The sequence below is a fragment of the Vicia villosa genome, linkage group LG4 (assembly GCF_029867415.1).
Source record: "Vicia villosa cultivar HV-30 ecotype Madison, WI linkage group LG4, Vvil1.0, whole genome shotgun sequence".
NCBI lineage: Eukaryota > Viridiplantae > Streptophyta > Magnoliopsida > Fabales > Fabaceae > Vicia > Vicia villosa.
The window spans coordinates 75187253-75198589 of NC_081183.1; the positions used below are offsets into that span (position 1 = coordinate 75187253).

The 11337-nt window shown below is 30.7% G+C and overlaps 2 long non-coding RNA genes across 3 annotated transcripts; both read left to right on the forward strand.

Moving 5' to 3' along the window:
• Window positions 1–832: 832 nt before the first annotated feature.
• On the forward strand, window positions 833–1432 carry LOC131599261 (uncharacterized). Its single transcript, XR_009282678.1, has 2 exons — window positions 833–1000; window positions 1096–1432. It is a non-coding gene; the product is annotated as an uncharacterized LOC131599261 (long non-coding RNA).
• Window positions 1433–8500: 7068 nt separating this feature from the next.
• Window positions 8501–11115, forward strand: LOC131599262 (uncharacterized). 2 transcript variants are annotated; one of them, XR_009282679.1, is made up of 4 exons: window positions 8501–8610; window positions 8716–8837; window positions 9873–10014; window positions 10814–11115. It is a non-coding gene; the product is annotated as an uncharacterized LOC131599262 (long non-coding RNA). The 2 variants fall into 2 exon arrangements; XR_009282680.1 differs by having other exon boundaries at window positions 9909–10014.
• Window positions 11116–11337: the final 222 nt, after the last annotated feature.

Below are 11337 nucleotides of genomic sequence, written 5' to 3' on the forward strand. Positions count from 1 at the left end.
CCTCAGATTCCCTAGTCGATATCGCAAGTCACCTTTAACAAGAGACTAGCGCTGTTTGCCGATTTCGAAGGTAAACAGGTTGGAGGTTGTTTTATCTGATGAAGTGAAGTGTTGTAGTCATTTGCTAAAGTGCATTAAAGTTTTGACCGGAAAGATGTCAAGTAATAAGGTATGTGCTATCTGGCTATCAGTTTGTTGGTGTATTTGGAAACTAAGAAATGATATAGTTTTCAATAGTGTTGAATGGGATGTAGAGGAACTCTTTTTTTTCTTCAGATTTTGAGGTACTCTTGGTGGTGGCTTGTTATAGGATTCAAGGATAGAATTTTATGTAGTTTTTATCAGTGGTTTAAAAACCTGATTTTATGCAATTGAGTATGTTGTTGTTTTAGGTTCTTTGGTCTTGTTTTTCTTGTATGGGTTGGAGTAATCCTAATACTCCTTTAGTTAATACAAGAGTTGCTTATTAAAAAAAATATGTCTTTTGTTTCAATGAAATAGAATCAATCAACCACCTTACATATTTAGGGAATAGTATTCAGTTGGTTGGAAGATGATGTTGTTTCGAGAACAACTGGTGTGTTTTTTGAGTTTTGGAGCCATATTTTTGAAGAATAAAGAGGTTGATTCTATTAATTTGGTTAACTATAGTTTAGTGTTTTATGATTGATAGAATAATCTACTTTCTTGCATCGAAAGAGTAAGATATTCTATTTTTATAATGAATTTGAATACCCTTAAAGTGATGTTAATGAAATTTGCTAAATAAAATGAAATTCATACAATTGTGTAAGAGCCATTTTATGGTGATTCCTGAATTTGAAAAGGTTTCTTGCAAGTGGGAAATTTGATAAAACATGACATTTTTACATTATAAATAATTGATAAACTAATTTTTGTTTCCTACATACAATACAAAGTGGGAAAAAAATGTCTAAAAGTCTCCTGTTCATCATTTGTGCTATTATCCTCTTCCTTTCCTCATTTCTTGTTGCCTATGGTCGTAAGAAAATTTTTTCAAATTTATTTATTCACCTTATATTCAATCACTTACCCCTTTAACTAACATATGATTTAATCTTCTATATGTCACAGAACTTCTCGATTCATGCACTTCAGACTCTGAGTGTCCAAGTTATCCATGTCTCCTTGGTGGAACCGGAAGGTGTTTTATGTTTGAGTGCACATGTTTGTATAGCATAAATAATAAACAACAACCTCCTCCATAAAAAATGAGTTTGATGGAGGTATATATATTGAGATTAGAAGAATCAAATTATGTTAGTAGTTTTAAGAGATTAACTACTTAATTATTTAATAAGTTTTGATGATTAAGTTTTAAATATGTTTTATAATCAGAAAACCATATTGTATCTTTTTTCATATGTCTTTCAAGCTCTCAATATTTTAATTATTTAATAAGGTTTAATTAGATTTTTTTCCCTTAATTTAATTTTTTCTTTCTGGTTTCATGTTAGTTTTTTATTTTATTTTTAAAAACGTTAAATTTAGCTAATTTGACATTACAAGTGTCATTTTTAATATTACATAATTTATTTTTATTTTGACTCAGCATTACAACGTACTAAAAGACCAATAAATTTTTAATTTTTAATTTATATTTATGAAAAGAATAAAAAAATATAAATTTTTATGTACCATAATAAATAATTGGATATTGGTACATTTAGTGTAAATTAATTTAGATTTTGAATTTATTTTAAAATAAAATAATTGCAAAAAATAATTTAATATTGAATACTAGCATTTAATCGGACAAAATACTCATACCCAACTAAACTCTAAGATATCATACTGTTAAAAAAAAATTTGTCTATATCATTTTCATCTAGGCATTAATCAATTCAGAAAAAAAAATCTCAAATTCTTTTTTCTATAAATGATGATTTGTCTCTCAACCATACATCTCTAATAGAAACAACAACTTCACCTTCACTTTTGTTCCATCATCTTCTTCCAAAATCAATAAATTTTTTAAAAGGGTTAAACTTTCATCAATGTCAAAATTTGAAACCCAGAAATCAATAAGAATATAAATATAAACAACACCAACACGAGATTGAAAAATTAAAACCCAAAATCCATCCGAATCTAATGTTTGAATGAAGCATTTTAATGAGGGAAAATAATGTTTTGAGGGAATTTAAAATGATTTGACCAAAATCCATTGTTTGGATACAAAAAAGAAGAATTGTTAAAATGATGGAAATTTATGGAGTATTTCATCTAAGTTAAATTTAATCATTTTGAAATGACACCAAAAACCAAAGAATTTGAAATTCCTCTCATGTTCCATAGAATGTATTTGTTATTATTATTTCTTCAAATTTTACAAATTGGTCCTCATATTTTCCAAAATTATAAAATTGACCCCAAAATTTTTTAAAAAATTGCAAATTGGTCCTTAATAATTTTTAAAATTTACAATTTGGTCCTTCAAATTTTTAAAAATTGCAATTTGGTCCCTACTTTTTAATTTTTTAATTTGGTCCAAAAAATTTATATTTTATAAAAAAATACCCAAAAAAATCTAACAATGAATTACCTTAATACTTCATCCAAACAAAATAATTTAAAATGAATGGATTTCAATTGAATCATTTGAATTGCTTTGAATTTTAAATTCCTTTAAAATTTCTAATTATCTCATCCAAACACACTCTAAGGGACTTGTAAGCATGAAACGAGGGATTTAGAAAAGTTGTTGTCAAAGTTAAACAAGAGATTTGGAAAGTTCATATGATTTTTTTTTGGGAAGGATTTAAATATGAGTTTGTAATCATGTAATTTGAGTTTCATTTGTTATTAAAGGATTCGAAGAAGATGAAAAGATTTAGGGTCTGTTTGATTTGATTTTGCAAAACTGTTTTTTAGTTTTAAAAATTTAAAGACAATAAAACTTATTTATTAGTTTAATTTTACAAAATTATTATTTTTTTTTTTTGCAAATTATCTTCAATTTAAAAGTTTTAAAAACTAAAATCCTAAAATAGGTTTTAAAGGTTTTGATTTTTAGTTTTAGAAAAATAAGAAAAAGTGTTACACTTTCCATTAATAAAAGAATTATATTATTGTACATCTTTAAAACAATTTTTAAAAGTGAAAATATTAAATATTTTATTTTTTTCTTCAAAACTATTTTATAAAATTGATTTACAAAATAGTTTTTAAAAATTAAAAACTAAAACTCATTCAAATAAGCTTTTAATTTGAGATTTTTAGTTATTTTTTTATTGAATAATAATTGTTAGTGCTCAAATTGTGCTACTGCATTTTTTTATAACATGGTTTTGAAGGAGGTAAGGGAGGTAAAGAAAATGGAAGTGGACATGGAGAGGAAGAAGATGAAGGTGAAAAAGATAACCCAATTTTAACACCCATAGTTTAGGTCTGGTGGAGTTGGGACTTTATTTGATTTTTAGGGTTAGTCTACTAACTCGTCACAACTTTGATTATGTGTCTTCTTAAAATATCCTTGTTCCATCATTGAATGTCATGTTGGAGGTCGTGTAGATTAATTCATTCTTTCTTTCTTTCTGCTTGCTACTTTGTTATGAAGTTATGTGTTTTTGCATGTGTGGAAGGTATATGATTCTCTTATGTTGTGGTGGAATCCTCTTCTCTTCTCCCATTTAAACCTTTTTATTGCTCATGATTATGGATATTTTTCTTAAGGGATAGGTCATTCATATGGGTAGGTGGGACATTCACGAGATAATGCTAATTTTTAATGCATTTCTTTGTGGACACGTATATAAGGGTGACGCTCCTCAGTATCCCCCAACATACCGATTCTTCTCGCTAAATTGTCCTACTTGTACTAGGTTTATAGCATTGTTTATCTTGGTTCACCGACCATCTACTCTGATTCAGATGGTATCCGACCATTTGATTCTCAAACATGTTTTGGAAAACATGGCGAATGGGTTGTTGTCTTTCCTAGCATGCAAGACCTTATATGCGGGAGGTACAAATCGTTGAATCCTCGTGTATTGTATCACCTTATGGATTAGTAAAACCCAATGCTTCTATTTTGTCTTGTATTTCACTTGTGGCGGAAGTTTTCGGGGCATACCCAAAGGATGGTTATTTTTTATCTAGTTGCTTCAATCTTTATTATCTTGTTGTACCCTCGCGTTAGATTATGTTATTGGTTTTTATTGACCTCCCTACCTACCAAAGATTTCTACAAAATGATATGCATCATGGACTCGTTGTGTAGGCTGCAATTTAACCGGAGTTAGTCGTGTGATCATTTCAATGTGCGAGTAAAACATGTATTTTACTCCTAAAAACTTAAAAGGTGATGACATGGAATCCTTTAGGGAAATTAAAAATTATACATAGTCTTTAAATAATCAAAATCCAACATGTTCGATAGATTTTATTACTTTGCTTTCTAACATGAGGAAAGAAGCCCTTTCCATCCTCGTTATGTCCTAGCATTTACCTCATCTGGGTTTGCCTTTATGATGGCTTATTGTTTCTATTTGTTATTTCACAAATGACATGGCAAGTGGGAATATTTTGAAAAAGGTTATTGAGAGGAAATTACCCTTAATGTTCAGGTCTACCCACAACTAGAGATGTTTGTCTTGCACCATTTGTAATAAATGTTACTACTATTATTGGTGATGAAGAAATGTGATCATTTTCATATTCTATACAACTTAAGGTTGATTCCATATTATCCTCAGAGAAATGTCTTGAAATGGAAATTTATAACGATGAAAGTGGTTTGGGGTTACTTCTTTCTACTGATCATATTCCAATTCCTTTCGATGAGCTATATTGACTATGTCATTATTCTTTTTAACAACTCAAACTTTTGCAAGATATTTTTTATGGGAAAGTTAGTTTTGATGACTACTGGATATGAATGAAAATAATGTTTGGGTTTCCTAGTTGCAATCACCCAGGAAAAACCAATTTTACTAGTTTTCTAATATTGGGCATTTGATCCCTACAATATTTTTCTTCTAAAGTATACACAGTATTGAACTCTTTAATTTTATTCAACTAGTGTCAAACTTATGACACCTTTTGTGGATGCTAAATAGAGAGCCAACTTGGAACATGTAATGGACTTGGTCAAGACATGATATTGTTAAAGGAACTTATTGAATCATTGAAGGCTCACTCGCAGTAAGGGATCCACAAAAAACAACTATGATTTCTTAAAGACTTTGTAGAATGGTAAGGATTAATACATTGACTTGGATATAAATTTAGATAGATATGTTATTTGTTTCGCTAGTAATTTTTTCAAAGAATTCATCCCTTAGTGTTGGATAGGTGACCCCTGCATTGTTTAGTATAAAAAGCATAACTTTGTAGTATAAATTTGATCGTTTATCAAGAAAGTTATCTGAGAAATGTTTCTCCGGGGATAATGGCAACTTGTTATTAGAGCGAGTTGTTGGTTGAGTTAACGTTATCCTTGGAATGAACTGTTTGGAGCTAAGTCAAGTGAGATTACGGGATGTTTTAATGATGCATATTCTTAGAGGATTGCAATGTTTTAAATACTGCATATTGATCGTGAAGTTGTCAGTGTTGAGTTACCATTGTGTGCGATACCGATGTTTTGAATGGTAACATAAGGATAAATTGTCATGGATTTTATTGTTGGAATCACACAAGATATTGTTGGATATCATAGATGTTGTCGGGTGTTTGTGACTCGAGAGTCAGAATCGGAACTCGAAGATATGAGTAGTTTTGTGAAAAGGAATGGAGCCTTGGTGTTTCGAAGACAGAATTTTTGGCGAATTACTGTGTCCGTTAAGTTATAAGAAGAATGAGGTTTCGGGGATTCATAACTTTTGGACCGTAACTCTGTTTGGGTCTTTGTTTGAAGCGTTAGGAAGCTAGCGCAATGATCTTTTCAGTATTGATGATTCTAGTCCCCGGAATTGATTTAAATGGTATATGATGGTGATTGTCGAGAGACTTAGAATATGGATTGAGGAGACGAGAAGCTTTTGAGCTTAATTAATTATTGTCGCAGTTGTTTGGGATGAGGTCAATTACGATATGTGGTTGACAAATGGATTGAAGGAAGGAAAGGTAATGGTATTATTGATATTATGATTGGTAAGAGATACGAATGTGAAAATGTATGGATCCTCGATGTTGTGAGGTTTAGGAGGAAACTAAGGATTTATGAATGTTGTTGAATTTCTCTACACGGATATAGACTTCAATTAAAGCACAATGAATTGTAATGTATTGGGTGTGTTATCATTTCTTAAGTTAGAATGAACTTAACGTTTGCGTGATGCTAAGTGAGTGTGAAGTAGACTGTGTAATATGTGAGATGATGGTATCTCATTGACAAGATCGAATGAGAAGGAAATTATGGAAAGAATTGTAAACCTCAAAGGAAATTGTTGGATTATGGTGCGTTAGGTGACTTGATTACGAGTTCTAAAGGAAATCTATTATAGTTTGGTAACGACGGTTTATGCTCCATTATGGTCGTCGGCTATCTATTGATAAATTGTGGAACTGATCACCCTTAATCTCTTGTCGATAATAGACGAAATCATACTGGATGGGATAAACTTGTCTTGCTAGCCTGATAGAGTGTAAGGTGATTGATGTTCTATCATGAGAATGGTCATTCACCAATTCATGTGAACCTAATGGATAAGTGGCTAGGAAGGAATTAGGACTTATTGGACAATTCAGAGGCTTGAGTTGTATGCGAGCTAACACCGCCGAATGGAAAATTGGGAATATCAAAGGTGGGCATTGATTTCTGGAGGATAGTAAAGAAAGCCAGATGTGAAACTTGTATATATGGTAGTTGACGGAAATCATATGAGGACATTGATTTTGAGGTAGATGATGAGAATGGCGTAGCTGCAGTGTGATGTCACTACTACAATTTTAATCTTTAATAGCACTCATTTAATATCGCTTTTTTTTTAAAGTGCTATTAAAAAATTGAAATTGAAATCTATAATAGCACTTTGATTATAAATGCTATTATAGGTTATTAACGAAGAGGAAAAAAAATAACGCGAGAGTTTAATAGCAGTTTTATGTGAAACGCTAATAAAGTAGTATTCCTATAATAGCACTTTGTTAAAAAGCGCTAATATAAAGCTTTCACCAAAATAACACATCAACGTAAAGTCGCGTGTTCGATGCATTCTGGCGACGTTTTCCATTTTATTAAAACTAACAATATTCTAAATGATATTTATTCTTTCTTTTAAAAAATATAACAAAAAAATAATGGACTTATATTTTTTTATTATTCGTAACACAGCTATCTCACTTTCTCACTCACTTTCTTTTGTGATGAACCAATTTCATTCTTTTCTCCAAATTTAGGGTTAGGACTTCATAGAACTAAATACCTCCCCCTCATCTGTGATGAACCAATTTCATTCTTTTCTCCAAATTTAGGGTTAGGATTTCTAATGCATCATCACTTGTCCCAACCTTCTTCGTGAAACCCTTAACCTTCTTTACAAGGACACGAAGAGACGACTGTGTCTCAACCAGTCTACCACCGTGAAATTTGGTATACTCAATCTCAATTGCTTCCACATTAAAGCTATGGGTTTCATTTTCCTTGATACTTGATTGGACTGGTAAGTATTTCTAATATATAAAATCTCAATTGAAATTAGTTTTTGAATTTCACTAGTTTTATCAAATTAGGGTTTTGACTAAATAGAAATTAAGCATGGCTTAGGGTCTTGATTCACTTTTATAAGTTTTTGTGGTGTTGATGGTAGGAAGTTAGGAGGGTGCATGGATCATTATTTATAAGGGTCAATGTTTTAGTGTTAGAATGGAGTTATTTAAGGGTATTGTCTTCTGGTTGCTCGTGCTTGGTTTAGTGGGGTTTTATAAGTTCTTTATACCTCTGTAACTTCTCAATCTTCTTTTTGAGGTTTCCCTCGAATTTCTCCTTTTGATTTGCATTGTTTGTGTCGTAAACCTTATTTTAAATATTGTCAAATACTTCCACCGTGAATTCCTCATCTTTATCGTCGTTCACATTTCTCGTGTATGAATCTTCTCTAACTAGTTTCTTGTGCTTTATTGATTTTCATTTGTGAATTTAAGGTTTCATAGGATTGTCGTCTTTTTTAGGTGTGCCGCACAACCCTTCATGCTCATATTCCCTTGTTGTAAGTTTCTGAAGATGATTTGAATTCATGACACCTTTTAGAATTTAAATCACATTGCTTTCATATTATTGATTACTTTGAAGCTTTAGCAATATAGATTCTAGTATTAGTCCTACAAGTTTCACGCTCTATACTGCCAATCTCGGGCATTACGCAGAGTTTTGAGAGTCTCACTAAGCAATCCTCTGCCACTGTTTTTGTAATATGGCTTGTTGACGCTTATAGTAAAAATATAGAATATAAAAGAGGAAGAAAAAGACTTGATGGACCTTTTATTTTATTTTAATGTTGTCTCTAGATGGGTAAGTTATATTTAGTGTGTAATAAACACATAAGTTTTTGCTTTTCACAGATGGATTCCTCCTGCATTACCAATAACCAAAATTCTAGTACACGACAAATATTCTGGCTCCACACTTGCTGCTAGAAGGAGCAGGTACTTTCTACTATTTTATTTTTAGTCAGAGTGTCTACAAGTTCAATAGTGTCTCTTTTGATCAAAACAAGTTTTTAATTTTCCTTGTTTTGATGAGTATTGTAGCATGTAGAACCTGAATGAACACTGGTTGATGCACAGAGGGTTGGGTTTGAGAATATGTTACATGCTTTAACATTAGAGAGAATATGTGGTTTTGTTCAGATACCGTCAATGCAACTTGCGAGGTACTACTCATTGTCCTATGTATGTGTGATTTGTTTTAAATTAATTTGCTATTGAACAACAATAATCTAACTTTCTAGGTGAAACTTGTTGATTTTGTAAAATTGATTAGAAGTTATAGCAGCCTTTACATGAATTTTAGATAGAATGTACACTACCACGGTAACTCTTTCAGATTTATGTTATTTATCCATACCACTGATAAAGGTTAAACCCTTTTTGAACAGCTGATCTGTTTCAGTGGTAACAACATATAATATGTTAAAGGAAGTTCAAATCATGCTTTTACACACTGTATCAAATTAAACTTTTAACTAATGATGATGAGCCATGAATATCATGATTGTTAGAATAAGAATGAGCCACTGTCACTGGTCAAATAAATATTTGGCCATGGAGTATTCATTGATAGGAGTTTGGTTACTAAGTCTACTATATTTGTGTGTTACGTGCTGCCAAGGCCTATTCATATATGACTATTTTAAACTAGCATTTTTTAGGGTTAAAATAGTATTCATTTGGCTAATGTCATTGGTCCCACCCTCCTAATGAGAACAATCTTTTGTTATTGTTTGGACTTGCTAGCTCCAAAAGACAACTCTTAGTAGAAACACATTTCTAAAGCATGGAATAAATGCCTGGAAGTGGTACTTTTATGAACCCACCATCCTCTGAAGCACATCATTCTTGAATAACTATATATATTAAGCATATTAGTTTATTTTGATATGCACTTTCTATACTGAGATTTCTACCTTGTTATAGTCTTTTCGCTTTCTTTGATATATATGAATGTCCTAAGGTGTTTATTTCTCAACACTATTTTGTCATTTTTTATACATATTAATTAGACAGACAATTTTATTTTAATATTTGCTTATTATTGTGAGTTATAAGAAGGGTATTACAATTTTTAAGTGGTATCTCATGTCTTGTTATATTATTTTTGTTTTTGGACTCAATATTTGGTATGTTATAGAGGATCCAGTAGATCCTATGGTTTTTAAGTCCAAAAAGTATCTTAAAATTCCTGTCAGGAAGAAGATTGTTGTGATAAAAGGATTATATATTAGGTGAAAAGTAAACTCCATCAATGCATGATGCAAGTGCTTCAGTAGTTGGAAGAAATTCTGTGGATAGTCAATAGTGAAGCATTGACAAAGGATATGCATAAAAGAGGTTAGTTTGAAGTTAAGGCAAGTTCTAGTGTAGAACTCATTTTCCTTTATAGGTTTGTTTCTTTGTTCATTATTTTGTGAGCAATTTTATTTCATTTGGTTTTTGTTTTGTTTTTATTCATGTTATATCCACTCTAAACATTGTTTCATAGATTGAATGGAAACATTAAGTAGAAAGATGGTTTGAATTTATTACAAGTGTATTATAATATATCTATTATTAATAAGGTTTTCATGAAATTATTAAATATGGAGTGAAACAAAATAGAAGAGAAAAAAGATAAGGGATATTTTAAGGACTCTATAAAAGGGATTCCTAAGATGGTTTTCATTAATTTTTGAACTCCCTATCTTTCATAATTATGTGATTTATTGATTATAGCTTGATTTTGTTTGCACAATGAGTTGTGATTTTTTTTCATGACTAAGAGATTATTGATTACTAAGATGGTTGACACTAGTTTTTTCCCATATTTATTCACATACCTCGTTAAGAATTTATATTCATGAATATCTTTGGCATGATCCTATTTAGAACTTGGTTGAAAAAGGAAGCTACTTGTCTTGTCTTATTTTGTCATCTGTTTAATTGTTAGTTTGCTCTCTATTTTCTATTTTCAAAACTAAGGTGATATTATGATTTTGATTCTAGAATATGCACAAATGCACCTAAGGTACATATATCTCATAGACTTTGTTATACATTGTTATTATCCATGGCGCCTCTTATACTTTGAAAGTCATGGAAAAATGACTATTTTGGGAGCTGATTGGTGTTGTTGCTAACATCATACATACAGGTGGATTTTTTCTGATTTTTCTGGAGCTAGTAGTTTGGATTAGTTGAGTACATACAGAAGTTCACAGGATGCTTGGTTTGTGTCAAGGCTAGATGGATGCAGGGTGATAACAGAGATGTTTTGTAGTGGTTTATGAACTTTGTGAACTGTTGGAGCATAATGTAACTGATGTTAAGATTATTAATTGATATAATTTGGTGGCCCTATGAAATATGCTAAAGTAGTATCCTGATCCCATTTAGTGATTTAAATTAGTGCAAAAAAGAATGATCATGTAAACTAAATATTTCTAATGTATTGTGCCTTTAGTATGTAAAAGTTTTTTCTATTATGTATTTATTCATAGTTTGTGATTACTTTTAAATATTCCTTTTCATATTTTATATTTTAAATTTATGTAATTTTATCAATGCTCTATCTGGTTTTTGGCAGAGAAAAATGCTTTTGATAGGAGATGTCAATGATAGCGTTTTGTGTAAAAGTGGTATTAAATTAGATAGCTATAATAGCACTTTCTAAATAGT